At 37.4% G+C, this 20,990-nt stretch overlaps 1 long non-coding RNA gene across 2 annotated transcripts in view; it reads right to left on the bottom strand.

Moving 5' to 3' along the window:
- Positions 1-10,395: 10,395 nt before the first annotated feature.
- The window catches only part of LOC125691155 (uncharacterized), an 81,852-nt gene continuing 71,257 nt past the window's right edge, over positions 10,396-20,990 (bottom strand). For both annotated transcript variants that reach the window (XR_007375937.1, XR_007375938.1), the window contains exons 2-5: positions 15,735-15,822; positions 14,592-14,666; positions 13,128-13,195; positions 10,396-10,475 (exon numbers count right to left, since the gene is read on the bottom strand). This is a non-coding gene — a long non-coding RNA (uncharacterized LOC125691155). The remainder of the gene's footprint in view (positions 10,476-13,127; positions 13,196-14,591; positions 14,667-15,734; positions 15,823-20,990) is intronic.

The raw sequence follows: 20,990 nt of genomic DNA, 5'->3' as shown, positions 1-20,990 counted from the left end.
GCTGCAGATTCAGTACATTCCCCTTCACCTAATATGTTGCCAGGAGCAGGACAGGACTCCAGTCCATCCAGCTTTTGGCCATCACCACCTCTCTTCTCAGAGTACTTACTCTAGCCCAGATGGTACAAATGCCAAAATCTAATTTCTTCAAACTGCGTATTTATCATTTATTCCTTTAGTTTTTCTTCACATTTCCACCAACAGAAGCAGTGTTCAAGCCGTTATTATGCACATACTATGCACATACAAAGACCTGTGCTGAGTGCCACAAACCATGGCTCTAGTAAAAATGGGCATCATCTCCTTCATTTTAGTGCTTCAAGGGCAGCAGATGCAAAGGAGAGATGAAAAAGTAGCTCACTTATATGACATTTGAAACTCTAAGTAATCTTTGCATGAAAACCATCCTGCTTCACCTATAGTGATAGGTTCTTAAAGATAATTATTCCATGCACTCTGACACATTATTCCTCCCTTAGGACTCTTCAAAACATAATTCTTGCTGTTCTTGATGCCAACCCTAGATCATGAGGAGATGTAGTCTCTGCATAAACAAGCTTAGTCCATTTGCTGGAGTGTGCTAGTGGAAGGCCTACTTCCGAGGAAAATCTCACACCTTTACTGACATTAAGAAATGGAGAAGCAGGACATATTTTGACTGTCTTTTTTTCAGTCTCTATCAAAGATATGTGTGAAGTAAAGCAGAGGGATCAACACTGGGAGATCACTAACAAGTTATTGATTTGCTCCCACATCTAATCTGCTTGTACTTCTCCTATAAAAAGAAACGTGAAGGCACGGTGAATAAAAATAGCCAGAGGCAGATTCTCCTCAGCAGCAGGAAAAAGAGCAAAAGATGAGAATCTTGAAAGTCCCAGATGCAAAAGAGGAGCAATCTGTTGGGTGGGGAGGTACAGGGAGGCAGTGCCAGGACCTAAGCAGCAATTGGGAACTGGAATGGTGGAGGATGGTCAGCATGAGCAGCCAGCAGGGTGAAGCAATCCAAAGGTGAGGAAGGGGCAAAGGTGAACAATTGCTACTTGATCAAATCACAAGCTTGGGAAGGCAGAAAGTATTACAGCTAAATACAGCTGGTGAAAGATTAATGCAGCAATACTTTATCTGTTTGGATAAATTGGCACAGCATTTATGCCAAACAGTAGGGAGATTAAAAGATTATCAGATAAGGGCTAGTTTTCTGGGTGGACAGGAGATAGAGAGGGGAGATGTTGATTTGGAATATAACAATGATTCTCAATGCAGTAAAACCTTATGTCAGATATGCTATAGAAACATTCACCAAAGGGCACTTGCCCTTTGAATCACAGAACCATAAAATAGCCTGGTCAGAAAGGGATTTTAAAGCCCATCCATCTTCAGTCCCTGCTGTGGGCTGGGCTGCTCCCTAGCAGCTCAGGTGCCCAGGGCCTTGAGTACCTCCAGGGATGAGGCACCACAGCTTCTCTGGGCAGCTGTGCCAGCGCCTCACCGCCCTCTGAGTGAAGAATTTCTTCCTAACATCTTACCTAAATCTCCCCTCTCTTAGTTCACAGCCATTGGCCTTTGTCTTATCACTATCTGACTGTAAAAAGTCAGTCTCCATTTTTTATCTGTTCTGTCTTCCACTGGTAAGATGAATATTTTGAACTTACAGTCTGGATAACTGACTAAGCATTTCCAGATTTATATTTTAAAGATCATGCTTCTTAGTATCTTGAATGCTATTACATTAAGTGGATTAGTAGGGAAATAAAAATGGAAGCATTTCTACAGACATAAACGTCTCTAAAATGTGTGCATAGACTTCTGAAAAGTTTACAGCTTACCTTAATTCATACTCGCTCTGTGATGGCATTGAAATTGCACACTGGTGGTGGTACCAAAATAACACTAATCTGAAGGCAACGTTAACATTATCCGCATCAAGTTAAATCCTCATGGCACTAAGTTTCCGTGTACACTAATCCAGATGTTACTCAGTTTCTAGTTAGGTAGGTTATGTTTCATTTAGGTTTGTGATAGCTTGTCTTTACAGTGTCATATGAGTTTTTTGATTACCAACCACATGGTCTGTAAATGTGTAACGCTCATAATATAAATATACGTTGTAATTAGTATACTTGCTGTCAATACACATTATATTTCTGTGGACTTTTCATGAGATATTCCTGGGTTGATATGCCTCATCAGAAGAAAAACCCGTGATCGTTAGCTAGGAGGAAAAAGAGCAGTTTGTTACAGGATATATGCATTCACAAACTATAAACAACCTCAGTAACTGCAGGACCTCTCCCACAAAGTGTCAGTAACCCAAATGAGTGTTGAGCAGAGCTGTATAAGTGAAGGTAATCACTTCACTAGTCAGTAGCAGTAGCAGATTTGTAACTACTAATACAACATTACTGCTATCTAGATTCCTGAAGTAACAGGCAATAAACAAAAAACGTAAGTGTGCCATTACAGATAAATTCTGTCTGAAAGTCTGTGTGAAGCAAACAAGGAATATTAGGGAAACATTTTTCCATCATTACTTTCCTGCTATCTGCTATCTTAAATATATTGTCCTTGTTTTTTAATTGCCATTGCCAGACGGAGAAGCCTATAGTGTTTCAAACCTCTTGTGACACAGACAGCAGGAAAATGAAATTGCAATGTGTAAACTGACTCGAGAATTCATAATCAAAGCTTTTCAAAGGAGGACGCAAAGCAAGTGATCGTGTTTTCTTTCAGTGGAAACTAATTGAAGCTTATGAAACACATAAGCTAAGTTGGGGAATGTCCATGACATTTCCTGCAGGCTTCATTTCTCCATTCATTGTGCTGTCACACAAAGTGCTAAAGCTTTCCTCAAAGTGATGAGTAAACAGATGAATAACAAGGAATTTGGGATTAATAACTATATAATTTATTGTGGTTTTATGATTCAGGAACATCTGCATGTCTAAAAAGGGCTTGTTCCACAGTTTAGTGGGTCTGAAAAATGGGCAGCAGAGCTTTTATTGTGGAAATTTCCATATGTTTTTAGTCTGCCCTTTTCAGGAATTCATTTGCTGCTCACATTCATTTATGTTTCAATCATTCATTCATACACTATAGAGAGTTATCATTCTCTCCCCACCCTCAAAGGATTGCTTTGTATAGCTAATGCAATCAATACTTCAGTCTGAAGGGATAAACTATCCCAGACTTCCTATTGTTTAGTGGTTTATTTGATTTTATCTCAAACTACAGCCATATCAAGTAATATTTTGTCATCTGTTTGACAGGTCTATTGCTAGGATATTTTTTTCTTTCATTGTTTGGACTCGACTAATCTTAGACCACTATTTATTTTCATTTCCTAATTAGTGTTCAAGTGACCCAGTGTCATGTTATAGACCTGATGAAAGTTATAACTACCTGGTCCTTATCCAAGCTGTAACTAATTTAAAGTGATAATACTGGTGTCAATCAAAAATGCCACTGATAATTTCATAATAAATATTCATAATTATCTTTCTGTATAACCTGACTTTAGATGTAATTAAATTGGCTTAACATTTTACATTTAATTCAACCTGTTTATACTGACTATTCACAGTCAGTTCAGTTTCTAACAAATAGAAGAAAACCAACAGAAGTAGAGAGTCCACAAAAAGTTTTGCATATTATATTAAAAATGGGAAACACCCCAATTTGTCTCAATAACTAATGAATAATAGTTTTCTCATTCTGAAGCTCATACGTTATAAAAAAAAAAAATAGAGTCGATGTGTTAAATTAGTACTGCAGAACAAGGGTGATCTTTCGAAGGATCTTTAGAGAAGACAACCTGTAGTTCATGATTATAAGTATATACAATTATTCTCAGTCAGTACAGCAGAGGTTTGTTCCCAAATATTTTGAAGAGAAAAAACTCTCTGATTTTATTCCAATTTTATTCATCTTGAAACTCTTGTGTCTCCTTGTGTCTCCTGTCTAGAACAACAGATTGTAACAGTACATAGCAATTGTGTGAATTTACAGAATTTAGGAGACTCTTCAGACACTGAAGAGAGAGAGATATACGTATTCTCTAACTTTCTAAAATGCACCAGGCCTAAACCTAAATATTTCAGATGTTCACAACAAGAGAACTATTTAATGAGAACTGTTGGTGATAGGTGAACAGTTGGGCTGGATGATCTTGTAGCTCTTTTCTAACCTTGGTGATTCTACAATTCTACAATCACAGATTCTAAGAGAAATGCATAGGAGATATTTTATCCAAGACTTTTAGGAGAGATTCTTATTGTAAACAAATACACATATGGTTAAGTTCTTGCTATCTATCTAATCTATGTTTGATGACGTTGTCATACATTGACAAAAGTAAGTCTTATTTGTTCAACTTAACAGATATGCACAGTTCTTGTTCAGATTATGTTGTCAACAAGTGCATCTTTCTTTTTTGACTCTCTAATCTCCCCTTTCTTTGCTGGAAGGCAATGAGATTTTTTTTGGTGATTACTATCCACCACTATCCAAGAAATAAGCACTATGAAATGTATATACCTGTATAAAAAGAAAGGAATTCTTTTGGATTGACAAAATAACACTCTTAATATCCCTCTGTATTACACAATTACTCTCAAGGCTTCTTGTTGCCTCATGGTGAAATGAAATATATATTTATATATATTATATATATATTTATATTTATATATTTATATATTTATATGTAAATATATAAATATATATATTTATACTAAACTTTAAAATTACAATGACACCATCAGTAAGGTGCACTAAAGCAAGTAAGTTCAGGCCAATAACATTTTTTTCAGTGAAAATGGCTTAGCTTTTTGAAGAGATTTATTTTATATTGAAAAATGTGCTTTTACTTAAAATGACAACAGCAAAAATGTTATTGATTTGACTTTTCAAAACGTAGTTAAAATAGCACAAAAAATCTGAATTCTATTTCAGAGTGTTTCAAATAAATGCAAACAGTCACATGAGATAAATTTATCTATACCTTCTTTGTTTAGTTACTGAAAGTGCAGAGCTCAGGGAAAACCTTTGAGAGTACAGCCACTTGTGTGGAACAGTTTTTGTCCCAGCCTATGACAGATCTCATTTGAAATAAATGTGGAAAAATTCATCAGTATTAACATAAACCAATTAAGTATTTGGAAAAGGATTACAGAATCACAGAATCACAGAAACACCAAGGTTGGAAAAGACCTAAAAGATCATCCAGTCCTACCATCCACCTATCACAGTAGTTCTCACTAAACCATGTCCCTCAACACAAAATCCAACTGTTTCTTGAACATCTCCAGGGTCGGTGACTCCACCACCTCCCTGTGCAGCCCATTCCAGTGCCTGACCACTCTTCCAGAAAAATAGTATTTCCTAACGTCCAGCCTAAATCTCCCCTGGCGCAGCTTGAAGCCATTCCCTCTAGTCCTGTCACCAGTTACACGAGAGAAAAGACCGATCCCCAGCTCACTACAACTTCCCTTCATGTAGTTATAGAGAGCAGTAATGTCTCCCCTGAGCCTCCTCTTCTTCAGTCTGAACAATCCCAGCTCTTTCAGCCGCTCCTCACAATGCCTGTGCTCCAGACCCCTCACCAGCTTTGTCACCCTTCTTTGAACCCACTCCAGAGCTCAATATCTTTCTTGCTGTGAGGGGCCCAAAACTGGACACCGTACTCGAGGTGCAGCCTCACCAGAGCTGAGTACAGGGAGACAGTCATTTCCCTGTTCTTGCTGGCAACACTGTTCTTGATGCAAGCCAGGATGCCATTGGCGTTCTTGGCCACCTGGGCACACTGCTGGCTCATGTTCAGCTGAGCATCAACCAATACCCTGAGGTCCATTTCTTCTACACAGTCTTCCAGCCACTCTGCCCCAAGCCTGTAGCATTGCCTGGAGCTGTTGTGGCCAAAGTGCAGGACCCAGCATTTGGCCTTGTTGAACCTCATCCCATTGGCTTCAGCCCAGCTACCCAGCCTGTCCAGATCCCTCTGTAGGGCTTCGCTACCCCCAGGCAGGAGGAGAGGGGAGGGGAGGGGAGGGGAGGGGAGGGCAGGGGAGGGGAGCATCTGACATCAGCACATTCAAAAGTATTTCACTTTTTTTTGGCAAAACATCTGTTTTTCATTGGAATTACTGAAAGAGACACAGCATAATAAAAAATTATTTTATTTCAGGTCAGATAACCTGCCCAAAGGAGACTTTCTCTTAAAACAACCCACCTGCCTGTTCATACATACTTTTGATTGCATAACCAACCGATTTCTTTTTTCTGCAGATCTATCGAGGGTGGATTTTACCCACCAGAAGAAAAAAATGTCAAAAGATTAGCTTCTTCACAGCTGATCAAACATATTTTTTGTTTAAAATCTAAGGTTTACCTCTCTGCTTACTCAAAGTCTTAAAGTGTAGCTTTCATGCAAATACATTAATTCCTTACTTAACTGTAGTTTTTCTTCTTTTCCCAAATCCACCAAGTTTCTTTTTGTATACAGCAGTGGCTGCTTTGTCTCTCTTATGGCTTGCGTGTACAGGTTGGAAAATAAGATTCTTTCTATGTAGGACTGGAGAAAAATAATCTTTCACCTCTACCCAACGCACTAGATTTTCAAATGGTGATTTCCAATGTAAATTGGGAATTTTCTTGTATTTGCACAATATTTCCTTCTTTCTATCTTTTCACTGTGGAAAAAACTTCTTTATGTATGTAGCAGATGTATGTAGTACACATTTTACAATATAAATAATAGAAGACAATATTAAGTTTAGACACTGTTGATTAAAGGCTGATTTAGCAGAGGGTTGTGAGAGTTAGGGAAGTTTTGGTAGGTTGAGGTTGGACTCTATGATCTTAAAGTCTTTTCCAACCTGAACAATTCTGTGATTCTATGATTCTAAACCACTTCAGTGTAGACAGAGCAGTAAGACAGAAGACCAAAGAGTGGAAAGAGTCACTCACACAACTTGAGCCAGTGACAGTAATCTAGGTTTAGCAACTGGTTTACTTAGGTTGGTAATTGACTCATTCATTCAAATGAGCATCAGAACAGGAACCACGCGAATAAAAGGTATGCAGGACACATCTGGATTCTATATGTTAAGCTAGAACATGCTATTTCATGGAAAAAAAAACCTCCATAATTTGCTGTCAAAATTATCAGACAGGTATATAGTAAGCAACAAAGAGTAAAACTGGCTAGCAAGATAAGATAGTTTTGTTTTAATTTGCAGTAGTGAAAATGTCATAGGTGGGGGAAAATTATTTTTGTCCATATTTTAGAACACAATCTGTTCAAACAACAATGAAAATGTCTGTTCTGTTATTGCTAGTTGAATCTCTGAACCACACTTTCCCTGTCACTTTTTATATCAGCTGAAGCAGAGAAAAAGATGTAGTAATGATATTTTTCAATTTCTTAAAATAATCTGTTTGTCTTATGACTGTGTTAAATCCTGCCATTTAAGATCTGTTTGTTGTTTGGGTGTTGTTTTTTTTTTAATATTTAGTATGTTTGATGCTTTTGTGTGAAACTGTTCTCATTTTGTGCTATCTAGTATAATATCTGGTGTCATGCATCAGTTCTTCTAGTGAATAAAAATTTACTGTGGAAAACCCAAATATGTAAAGGCTGACATTCCACAATTACAAATCTAATGTGTGAAGCAACCAATTTCATTTAAAAATAACTATTTAAATAGATATAATATCTTTATTTATAGCAATTATATTGAAAGCTAGCACAGGATGACTGCTGTGCAAACATTCTTCTCTTTCTTTTCACGGGAATGATTATACTTTAAATATTTATTTATTTATTTATTTATTCATTCATTCATTTTACTTATCTACACAGGAATACACACACTGAACCAATTAAGTTCTACTTAATTTTCTTTGCTTTGTTAACAGAGAAATGCAAGTGCTTCTGATGACAGACTTGAATGGTCACAATCCAGTACGAAACAGAAAGTCACTTGTGTGAATCCAGTTGGAAACACAAAGAGAGATCTGGCCAGTATTCAGGCTGTCTGAAGAATTCCCAAAGGTTTGGTAAGGACTCTAGAGAATTTAGATCAGGAGGAATTCATCTACTAGTTCTTTCAGATTCTGGGTTTATCCAGACAATTAATTTCCACCCTAAGCAAGTCTGCTTGTTGCAGAAATGATCATTACTCTTCAGTGATTTCCAAGAAAGCATACTGATGTGTAACTGATTGAACATTCTCCTGATACAGAGGTTACATGAGTTTTCTTTTTGGAAATGAACTGCTAATTAAAACTGAATAATTGGACTGTATGTGCTAAAGAGCTGGAATATTTCAAAGCAGAGCGGATTAGTACCTTCCTTTTCTAAATACAGACAAGTGAAATGAACTTTTTCACATGAGGATGTGACAACACGAAGTGTTACCTGATGTTTCTAAGAAGGCATCTTGTTTCTCTTCTAGAAAATGTGAGGGATTTTTGCCTTGGGATTTTATCTAGCAAGTGAAATGTGCCAGAACAAGCAAAAAAAAAAAAAAAAAAAAAAAAAGCCTACCTATACTTTAGCATCCACCAGTTCTTGGTTTATTGACTCTTGTTTACAGAAGAGCTCTTTTTGAGTATTTTGCTTACCCTTGTTTCATACCTTCAGCATTTTTATTCTGTTAAACTGTACATTTTAGCCTCTGGGTTGCACATTTTTTGTGTGTTCAATAAACTAAAACAATCTAAGTTATTACTCTTGGATTACACAGTACTGAGGCCACAATGTTGCTGTTGTGTCTTACCATGGGAAATAATAGGGTTTTCGTACATTCAGTGCAACTACAGACAACTACAAACAACTATTCCCAAGAGAGCAACATTTACAATGGCCACTTAGGGTTCAAGCCGATGTAACTGCTCTGTTGGATCTGAACTTTCAAAATCAGAAAATATTTAGCAGTGTCTGGATCCAACTCTGTAAAATACAAGACTAAAAAAACAGTCTGTTCTGTACATTGTCTTTACTGGCCATTAAACTTGAGGTGAGCTCTTTAGACACAGAGATTCTCATGGGTGAGCAATATACAGTCTCTCTACAGCCTGTGGCCAGAGCTGCTAATAGACAACCATCACACCTCTAAATCTAAAAAGTTTTGCAGTAATTCCACGAGGATCTCTTGCCTCCCTTCTTACATGTCTTCTCCATCTTATGTTGCATTTTCTTTTGTTGTAATGTCCATCTGAAAATCAAGCAATAATGCCTGTGCTTACATGGATTGATTCACCAGGTAGCACTTGTGAAATAAATCACAGAACACTTGTGAGATTTTAGCAACCATGCTCAAGATAACTGACAAAAAAGTAATCATAACAGATCAATAGGTTGAGATGTACAGTAAATTTTGCCTTACAACATGATAGGAAGAGACTGATTTTAGCAAAATTGGTTAAGAGGATTGCTGTAGGATTCATGGCAGATTCTTGTAAGGACTTCACAGAGGTTTAACAAGCACTCCTTGAAAAATGTCAATTCCTGCTAAGACTCATCCATTTCTGCTTATGCCTTTTTTGCTGCACACTGTTTTCTACTCCTGCAATGAAGTCAATAATCTTCATACAGATCAAATGGAGAGGGCTTTATATATTAACAGGCCACACACAGAAACATGAACAAAAACTGTATTTACATGATCTGCCTCTGGGCTGGGCATTTAAAACATCCTTACAGAGCTTCTATCTCCTGGTCAGGCACTGGAACGGGCTGCCAGTGAGGTGGTTAAGTCACGCTGGAAATGTTCGAGAAGCGTTTAGATGTTGTACTGAGGGAACTGTTTAGTGGGGAAACATTGTTGGTAGGATGGTGGTTGGACTGGATGATCTTGGAAGTCTTTTTCAACCTTGGTGATTCTATGATTCTTTGATTCTATGATTCTACAACAATGCAAGGTTCAAGCTAACAGTCCCACTCTGTAACTTCCTAACAGTTGCCACTGTGAGCATATTCTTTTTTGTTCTTCCTCCTACATGTGGCATAACACTTAAAATATTGATCATGCACTAACTCCTTAGGATACTTTGTAAGTTGCCTGACAAATTACTGCTGCATCTTTCTGCATTGTAATCAATCAGATCTGGATAGTGATAGAAAGTGAGAACACATCAGTACACCTTTATGTTTGGATTTTCTGTTTAATATTCATGGAAATATTAAAGACAGATAAAATTGCTTGTTGGCTGTTGCAGACTGAACAAGAGGGAGGTAAATTATCTTATTCAAATGTGAATTTACTTGCTTCTTTTTGCTTTTGAGTACACTTGTTGATTTCCCCCACCACATATACAAGAAAGGGAGTAAAAAAATGTATGATAGCTACTTTTAATGAGAAGCAACTCTTTAAATTTGAGAAAAAATAACTTACCCATGAATCAGTCCTTTTTCTTACCACAGTAGTATAGAATTTTATAACACACCTGTAGTTTCATTTGCATTCTCAAATCCATTTCTACATAAAGAGAAATGAAGAAGACAGTTATATGTTTAATATCTGTGCACTTCCAAATGTATTCTAAAATATCTAAGATATTTTTCCCTGAAAAAGTGGAAGATTCTTTGTTTGTAATACTTACACAAACAAGAGTAGTGATAAAAGATCTAGCTGTTAGGGACAGGTGATGTAAATCAACATCAAATCAGTCAATTTCACTGACTTCTGAACTGGTTTTAAATTAGTCAGGTTTTTTTAACTGGCTTGACTAAAGAAATCCAGTTCTCTTAAAGTAGCTAACATGAGCATCAAGGTGAATTATTCCAGGTTTAAAAGTGTTTGAATAGTCTTTCTCCATCTATGATGTACATGTGGCCTGAGGGAAAGGGATGAAAAGCTGTAAGATGGAGCACAGCAAGTAAAACCAATAAAAGAAGCAGTATCTGTAGAATCGTATTACATTTATCTTCAAGATCTGTGAAGCCCACGAATCAGTGCAATAGCTGAAAAGTAATGTTAAGCTTAGGCAGACAAAGATGTTCTCTACAAAAAGAAACAGAATAAGTTTTTGATCGACAAGTTTATATGAAAAGCATTTTAGTTTTATTGCCATGGGTGTAGTGAACTTGTCCAGCCATTGGCTTTTTTAAGTTTTTATGACATAGCTGTTCCATAACATGTATCATATGAAATCTTAATAAAAAACATCTTGACATTTTATTAAAAGTTCCATATCTGGCTTTTAAAGGAAATTCAGCTTTTCCATTCACAAAAACTTCTTACCAATTTCACTTATCCTTTGTACACTTTTTGCTCTTTTACCACATGTTTACCAGCTCTTTATTTTTATATTGAGTTAACATATAGTCAGCATTTTATCCAAGAAGATCCTGATAAGGAAAAAAAATCTCTATCAAGATGCTTTAATCAACACTTAACTGCACACATTTCTGTTTGATCTCAGGAGCTGTGTTTGAAAACACCTTGTTTGGAGAACTCCTGGCAGTGGAGACTGGGAAGATAACAAGTAAAAGTATTTTTATGTCAGAAGATCTGAATGAAAAGAACATTGACACGTTTAAGTGTCTTTTTTATTCTTTTCTTCCTCCTGTTCTTTTTCCCTTTATGGATAAAATTATTTTAAAATTCACCGATACTTCTTGTTCCACTGCCACAGCATTGTTCCCTTGGTATTAAAGAAGACTGATGTTAGCCAAAAAAAAAAAAAAAAAAGCACTCATTAGGAATTGAAAGGAGATCTGCATGGTGCCAGACAGGGCTGCATCTGTCTAGCATGAGGTTGCTGTGCCATGCTCCATAGCATCTGGCACTGGCCCCTCAGAAAACGGATGGTGGATTAGATGGATCATGGATGTAATCCACTTTGACAAGATCTATGTTTCTGTGGCTCAAGAAACATAATCCAATTACTCAAAGGAGCTGGCACACCATATTTAAAAACAGTCTCTTTTGTTAAGTTTCTACATGAAGCAATATGATAAATACTGTACGTGTTGTATTTATGGAATTTATTAATAAGGAATGCATTTTCTGACCTTATTTAAAATTCACTTTAAACATAAATTTGCATTTCTGATAGGCTCTTGCTAAAAGATGAGAATGGCTAAAACATACCCCTGCCCCAAAGACTAAGTTTGTTGGACCATAGTTTTAATGAATAAACTTTGTTAGCTTTGAAACCATAGACATAGAAAATTACATTCTGCATGGCCTTGATATGCTTTAAGACCCATATCCCTCTCCATGGCAAACTCTGAAATGCAGAAGAGGATCATGGTTGTTCACAATGTATAAAAATGTTGAAAAATCCTTTTTTTTTTATGCCTTCCTGCTTTTTTTTTTTTTTTTTTAAATTATTTATTTTTTGAGGTCCTAGTATCATCTCACTCCTTATTTAACAGAGAAAAAAACTGAACAGCAAATGGATTGTCTGGGATCCAACAAGGCATTCAGCGTGATTATAGTCTTTGTATGGTTTAGAAACAGAGAGAACTGTGTGGCCCTGCATGTGGCAGGGGGGTTGGAGATTCATGATCCTTGAGGTCCCTTCCAACCCTGGTCATTCTGTGATTTTGTGATTCTGTGTGTGAATGCTCCAGTGTTTGATGGTGCACTGCAAACTATGTGATTGTAGTGCAAACTGCAGCCTTAGAGCAGACACTGAGAATATCTCTGCCATCTACTGGGATAAGATGTCCAGCTACTTCATCAAATAAAATAGGGATTGTCAAGCAAGTTTCTGGGAGAAGGGCAAGGTGGTCACTAAGAAGAGAAAGAAAGAATAACAATGTAAGTGCTTCCCTGTTTTCCCTTTAGAATGTCAGAATAAGTAGTGAAGTATCAGTCACTACTGGGTCAACCACCAGATCATCAGCTAGTTTAAGCCATATTTTTTTTAATGCTTTAAATCAGCCCTGAATTGGGCCCTTGATTCACTGATTGTTTTTCATCTTAAGTCATGGTACATAATCTTACAACCCCAAAGTTACTTACATATATCCAATTATTTATTATCTCTCTATTCCACATACAAAATACATCATTCAGTTTGTTCTTTCACCTACACTGCCTGCTCTATTCTCACTTTTTCAGGATTAATTCTAAAGAAGGAGTATTTCTCCTACATTTAAATTCCACATTAATCCTCACCTTTATCAGAAAGTTATAAACTTGTAGTCAGTTAAGAATGCCCAGCATAAGAGATGGTTTGAAACTTCCTATATATTTCAAGAGAAAAAGATGCATTATTAAATACAGTGTTATTAACAAGGATTTGCCAACTTAAAATGGTATTTTTTCTCATTTCTGAGGTATTCATTTTTTGTTACAATAAGTAATCACAAGTAAACACAAATAATGAAAATATAACAGTTGTACTGTGAAAAAAATATTTACCATTATTAAACACAGTCTGTAGTTAATTACAGTTTGCACAAGAGAAAAATATAGCTTAAGCAGCAAATCAAATACTTGTTTTTGGATATCCCATATGAGTCATTTAACTAACTGGGTACACATAGTTGATTGTTTGCAATGTGTGGATCACAGTACTTGTTTGTTTGTACTCCCTGCAGTAATATCTTGCAATAAGGTGTTAAACTGATCTAACGAGTAGCCAAGGAGACATAGACCAAAGTTGAATCTCAAGGAGTTCATTCTGTATGGAAGAGTTCTTTTCAACCTGCTTTTCAACCTTAAACCATTACACTATAAAGAATAATACAAGATGCTTTCCTCAAGGCTAGAAACATATTGTTTTAAGAACTCAGTTGGGTATTAGCTTCATGTTTTAGATGTAAATTCTTGCTGCTTTCATTAGACACTGAGGCAAACCACTCAAAAATATCCATAGCATCAATCGTTCAGTGCCTAATTCTGTTGGAATAACTCAAAACAGAGGCTGAGATATGCAGATAGCAGAAAGATCTGAGCTCCAGCAAAGTCCAAGCATTTTTGGAGATCTTTCTTCATTCATAAAGTCAAATAAATAAATCTAATAAGGCTACCTGCAGTGGCACCACCTAGCTTTTTCCTACAACATAACCATTATTGTAGCTCTTGTTTCTCCGTCAGGTTTCATTCTTAAGTTCAGAACAGGATATATCTAGGATATAACCATGATTCCTCAGTGTAAGGAAAAAAAAAAAAAGAAAAAAAAAAGAAAAAAAAATCCCAATTTGAAGCATCTATTCATTTCTAACATAATATTCCTCAAAAACTTGGTATTTCATGAATAGACAACATTCAAAGATACCATGCATTCAGGCTTTGCACTGATTTGCTTCTCAAATTCATTTTCATTTATAAGATTGTATTGAAACCAGTTGGGCAGAAAAATATTGTTAGATTTGCGATGCAGCCAGAAAAACTTGATTTACATGAGACAAATCAAAGGCTGAACTATTAATTAGATCTCTCTCTTACTCCCTAGTCTCCTTTTGCAATTATCAGCTTTTCCTGAGCAAGCTGAAGTCATGCCTTCCGGATGCTCATTTTCTGAAGAAGTGCCTTGGCTTGGAAAGTGATAATTCTGCTCCATTCTATATTCTTCAGCCCCTATTCCTTTCTTTTTACACCTGTGTATCTAACTGGAGAACTTAACTTTGAGCTTACAGTCTTGTGTTGATCCATCCAACATGTCAATTCATTCTTGAGAGGCATCTTCAATCATTCTGTACTAATAGTTCTCTAGATAAGACAAAACATAAGAATATACAATTAACTGTGGAAACTTTGACTCTGTTCTTTAGACTTCCCATAACCCATCTTTTAGTACTGTTAACAAATTCTACAGCAGTACCAATGACAGAAATTTCATGGTGACTGGTAAGGATAATGCAGGTAAAACAGGAGGCATGCTATACAAAGTCTCCTGCATATCTGGTATGCTTGTCTTCCCTGATTTTCATTAAAAATGTTGCCTGCAGGATCCTTTCTCCACTGGATACTTATAGGGAAGCACAAATAGCAATACAAGTCAATGGTACTCATACATAATTGCCAAGAAAAGCCAGAGGGCATAGTGCCTATTTAAAACATCATAACACTGTGTATAGTATTAAAGGGAACTATAATCTAAAAAGCTATATACAAACAAAGATTTCCTGTCTTAGCATGCTGGGAAAGTCTCCAAGGGAATCCCATCAGGAATAACTTTTGTTATGTTTTAATGCCTCATTCAGTTTGCAAATCCAACTGATAGAGGTGTTCAAAGGAATCGTTCCATTATAATTCAATAGTCTTTTCTTATCATTAACCGAGATTGCTCCTTTGTTATTCAGCCAATATATCTTATCCCTATTGCCAACCACTGAATCTTCAATGCAAATCCAATGCTGCATTTATAGCCTAGGTCTAGTAGCTTAAGGTGGCTGCAGGACACAATAAAACAGTTCATGATGTTGTTCACCCTCTTATTTGTCCATGATAAATAATTACATCAACATAAAAAGGCTTTTCAGCCAATGGAATTCCAATGCTTTTTTGGCAAAGTTGTTTTCAACATCTTTACAAAAACTGAATTTCAAAACTGGAATTTGATTTCTCACCAAGACTTCTCAAAGCAATTTTTCAAACAGTTTTTGCAAGAGGCAAACTCGACTAGTCAGACTTATCACTGCTGTATTTCAGGTGTGTGAAAGGCAAGCTGGTAAACAAGTTCATCCAGCAGAAAACTCAGCAGGGTAAAGGTGGGAAATATGCATGCACAAATTGGGTTTCTGAATGTGAGCTGTTCCTGTTCTGGACAATTAGTACCTTGTAACAAATCCTCCTCTTTGGACTCACTCAGTCAGTAATAACCATCTCCTAGGGAGATATAAGGAAGATGCGGAGAGCAAAATGGCTGGAAAAGAGAATTAAAACAGTGTTGCATTATGCATACCTGGAAGTTTTGGGTGTCACTTTGGTAAGAAAGAAAACAACAAAGATCTTTACTAAGGTATGAGTATATTTATAAGAATATAAAACAGTGAAAATCTCACCAAGAACTAGAGAGGGCATAACCATGTACTTGATGTCACACCTGTGATTAAGTATATTTTTTCCCCTCCCTCTTCCATTTTTAAAGAAGCAAGGTAGCACAGCTGTATGAGAAAAGGAAAGAAGCAGAGTCATTTAAAGCAGTGTGACTAAATGAACTTGACAGCAATCCAGAGGAGCTGATATGAGCAGGGAGACCAGAGGCTCTGATAGCTGCAGGCTCTGCGGCTGCCGAGGTGAGTTATCTATCAGCTGAACAAGACAGTTTTAATGGATGGCTTATAATGAGTGCACTGCCAAAATTTTGTGGGTGGGACAAGGAAGTGCTTGAGGCGCTAATGCTCTATTATATCTTCTGTTGGATTCGGCATGAGCAGCAGAGGGCTGGGGGTAGTCGCCAGCCAGGCATGCCCTTCCCCGAGGCTGAGGTCAGACACGCTCACTTAATTATCACCAGATGAACACGATGAGCAGGAGTTGCCCATAAATTCTCGTCTTTGGCCCAGTTCCACTATTAATGTCACCAGTAATCGTTTTCCCATTGAGGGAAAAGATTAGTCCACCGTAAAGCCCTTCAAAAACCTGTTCTATGTGCATGGCTGTCGTCTGACTGATCATGGCAAGCAAGCTCTGACTAGGTTTTTAATTCTGAATAGACCAAAGAAGCACCCAAAACAAGCACTGCAAGAACAAGGAGTTTCTGCCACATATATCTTTCAGATCAGACAAGAACGGACTTACTTCAGACTACACTGTAATCTTCCTTCAGCACAGTGGCTTTTTGTGTTAAATGCAGTTTTATATTTTGCTTTCTGTGCTAATAAAATACAGCAGCTGAGTACATATTTTAGTGAGAACAATGTTCAAATAATACTAACACTTTTTTTCCTCTTTAAAAGATACATGTTGTTGTAGTGATGACATTTCAATAATACACTTACTGTGAAAGCTACAAAAGTCACTGGTGTGCATTTCTGCTGTAGTGGCCTAACTTTTGAGTCTGTAACAATTTTTGTTTTATATCAAGTATAAAAAGTTGCCTAAAACAGAACACACTTTCTCCCTATTCACAGTATCTGTGAACCTGCTAGTTTTTTCCTGGTTTATAAAGAGAGATTATTTCACACCAAATCCCAGTCAGTTATTGTTTTTATAGTGTCTTTGCAGCCTTCTGAAGATAGGGAGATAACTAATTTATTATCTTCTTACCCCCTCAGGGAAAAAAAAAAAAAAAAAAAAAAAAAAAAAAAAAAAAAAAAAAAAGAAAAGAAAAAAAGAAAGGTCCATTTTACTCCCTAAACTGTTTTCCAGCAACATTCTTTGCAGCAGCTACCAGTTACAGTTATTCCTACACCATGTAATTTCCATAGCAACAGTGCTTAACGTGAGGAACAAAGCCTTAATTGGCTGAACGTTCTACAATAGATTACGAATGTTTAAAGAAAGGAAGAAACCTGTTGCAAGTAATTTTCTAAATCTGTAAATCATCCTCGAAACTTCATTAAATTTTTCCAGGAAAGTACACGACATGCAGAAAGTGTCCCTGTTATAGCAGGAAACACAGGCTGTATGCATTTTTGCTCACATTAATTTATAATACATTTCATTTTCAGAATGGCTTCTGCAGCACTCTATCTACTTATATGATCACATTTTTTAAAAAAGCCAGTTTGTATTAACAAAGATTATTTCTTGCTCACAACTAACTTTGAAAGAAATCAGTACTAATATTAATACACCAGGGCAAAATTTCAGCTTCTGAAGGCATTCTTGCCATTCACATTATGGTTATTTCAATTAAAGTAAATAAATAAATAAATAAATAAATAAAGGACTTCTTACACCAGTAGGCCTTCTAACATTGTCATGAGGGACCCACAGTTTCAGCTTTTCAGCAATATGTGAGCAGGGCCACCACAGTGCATGCTTGGTCCAGCTAGGAAAGTAAAATGACTACATAGCAACTTTACTCATTTCTAGGAATATCACCAGTAAAGCACATAATTCCACTTTCTTGGTAATTGTCATGGCATTTTTACATAGCTTGATGGCTCAGAGACTTCTTTTCCTCTGTAGATGAGCAGGCCATGCATTAGGACTTAGTAGGAACGTGATACAGCAGGAAGAGTTGTTAATGTGGCCAGCAGAAGCGTGTTGCAACTGAAAAAGTGAGGCTGAATTGTAACTTCAGTAATGAATTGTCATTATTTCCACTGCTGAAATCTCTGAACTGATTATTTGTCTTTACTACTGCTATTCTACTTAACACGTGTATACCTTTCTTTGATTCCCCAAAGTGTGACTGTTACTACATGTTGAGGGCTTTTCTCAGGAATCTCTCTAATTTCCCTTGTTTTTTCCCTATTCCTGATACAATCCACTGACTTGTTTCCACCTGTGATCTCAGAGGAAGCAGACAAGCTACTCCCGTCCTCAGAGCCACGAGATATAGGAAGAGTCACGACGACCTCGTTTGGATATCACAAGTTGCTCCTCTAGACACTTGCTTATAGAACAGGCTGTTCTTCAGCCATTTACATCACCACAAGAGGTAGCAGAGGTGAATAGGAAACTTCTTACTCTCAATACACACCCACACAGGGCAAGAAACATCTCTTAAGCAAACATGACTCAGAAGGCCAAGAAATAAAAAATACTATACTATTTCATTGCATAAAGCAGTAGCACAGGGGCAATATTTATTCATTCCTCAAATTAGAGTCATATTAGGTTTTATGGTGAAATACAAGCAAAATAAGTTTTTCCTCTTAATGTTCTGTAGTGGAGTCAAGAACCTGAGAACTTGTTAGAGAGGAGCCAGAAAAGCACCTTTTCCAAGCAATCTGAAGGAGATGCATGTGCAAATCTTCTTATTATAATAAGATTGGTGCATGTACTTAGTACATACTGCCATGCAGAGACCCGAGGTTTGGCTTCTGAGAACGTTGGATAGCCTCTTACAGCAAACACTAGAAACTAAAACTGCTAAAGTGGAAAGCAAGCAGAACAAAATTAAAAGAAGTCATTGCCAGTGGGTTTCAACAATGAATATAAGACTTGGCTGTGACAGCTCTGACTTTAAAGCTACATCTATAGGGTTTTTTATATTGTACCTCGCAGGCTCTCCACTTTCATTCGCATTCAGTTACATTATCTTGATTCATCTGCCACCTGTAACCATTCTTATCTCTAGGGTATATTTTTGTTCCTTAAACAATCCTTTCTATAAAGTTAACCAAATACCCATAAAACTACCTCTTAAAGAACACAGAAACCCTCAATAGCAACCATTCAAACCAGTACCATTCTCTTTACATTTGTCTAACCTGACTGCTACAATATGTTTATTTTATGAAGGGAGATGCTTGGCTTGCGGATGTCTAGTCAGTGCCTACGTCAATAGAAAAATGCTTTCTCTAAACTCTGACATTTGGATTTCAAATACCAAGATGTTCAAAATTCAGTATTAATGTTCATGTATTTCTGTCACGTAACCCTTTGTCCAACAAAACAGCTGCTAGCCCCATTACAGGACTACCAAGATGTCATGGTTTTATGCTTTTTGGTTTTCAGTATTCCACATCATAATATCACGTAGTGCACTGGGAGCTAAAGTGTTAATGCCCCAATTCCAGGTACCTATCCCTATACATTACGGAAGTTATGGGATCTGGCCCTTCCAGGTGGGGCAGTCTCTCTTACTGCCTTGCAGTGGGTGCTGGAGGGTGCTTTCCTAGCCATTCCAAGCTTTTCAGGTCTCAGGAACTCTCTCTCCCTCCTATCTTATTTGATTTATTAGTCTCAGTTTCAGTATACTTGGAACCGTTTACCCCAGGGGTGGAAACACAGCCTGATCATTTGCCACGGGTTGATCCAAACTGTATTGGAACAGGGCAGTGCTCCTGAGCACCTGCAGTACATTGATGATATTGCTGTGTGGGGCGATACAGCAGAAGAAGTCTTCAAGAAAGGAGAGCGAATAATCCAAATTCTTCTGAAAGGAGAATCAAGCCAATTTGCAGAGGTAAAAGATGTCCAACTGGCCTTAGACTTTGCTGAACGGGAAAGGTGGCCAATGCTTTATCTTTATACTGACTCATGGATGGTGGCAAATGCCTTATGGGGATGGTTACAGCAGTGGGAGCAAAATAACTGGCAAAGAAGGGGTAAACCTATTTGGGCCGCTGAACTGTGGAAAGACATTGTTACCCAAATAAAGGATATGGTTGTAAAGGCGCACCATGTAGATGCTTATGTGCCCAAGAGTCGGGCTACAGAAGATCAGCAAAATAACCATCAGATAGAGCTGCCAAAATTGAGATGGCTCAAATAGACCTGGACTGGCAGAACAAGGGTGAATTATTTCTACCTTGGTGGGCCCATGAGACCTCGGGCCATCAAGGAAGAGATGCAACGTATAAGTGGGCTAGAGACCGAGGGGCGGATTTAACTACGGATGCTACTGCACAGGTTATTCATGACTGTGAAACATGTGCCATCATCAAACAAGCCAAGAGGATGAAACCTCTCTGGGAAGAAGGGTGATGGCAGAAGTATAAACATGGGAGGGCGTGGCAAGTTGGTTATATCACTTTGCCATGATCTCTCAGTGGTAAGTATTATGTGCTTGCCATGGTGGAGGCAACCACTGGGTGGCTTAAAACATATGCAGTACCCCATCTACCACCCAAAACACCATATTAGGTCCTGACAAACAAGTCCTATGGCAACATGACACCCCAGAAAGAATTGAGTCAGATAATGGGACTCAATTCAAAAATTCTCATGTAACTACTTGGGCCAAAGATCATGGCATTGAGTGGATTTACCATATTCCCTACTGTGCACCAGCCTCTAGTAAAACTGAATGATAAAAAGTGTTGTTAAATCTATGCTGAAATCAGTGGGTGGCGGAACATTTAAGCACTAGGAGAAGCTTTTGGCAGAAGCCACCTGGCTAGTCAATACCAGAGGATCTATCAGTCATGATGGTCCTACCCAATTGTCATGGTTTTATGTTTTTGTTTTTGG

The sequence above is a fragment of the Lagopus muta genome, chromosome 3, assembly GCF_023343835.1.
Source record: "Lagopus muta isolate bLagMut1 chromosome 3, bLagMut1 primary, whole genome shotgun sequence".
Lineage (NCBI taxonomy): Eukaryota > Metazoa > Chordata > Aves > Galliformes > Phasianidae > Lagopus > Lagopus muta.
Note: the sequence above shows the minus strand (reverse complement) of the source record. Positions and strands in the feature narration are given on the sequence as shown.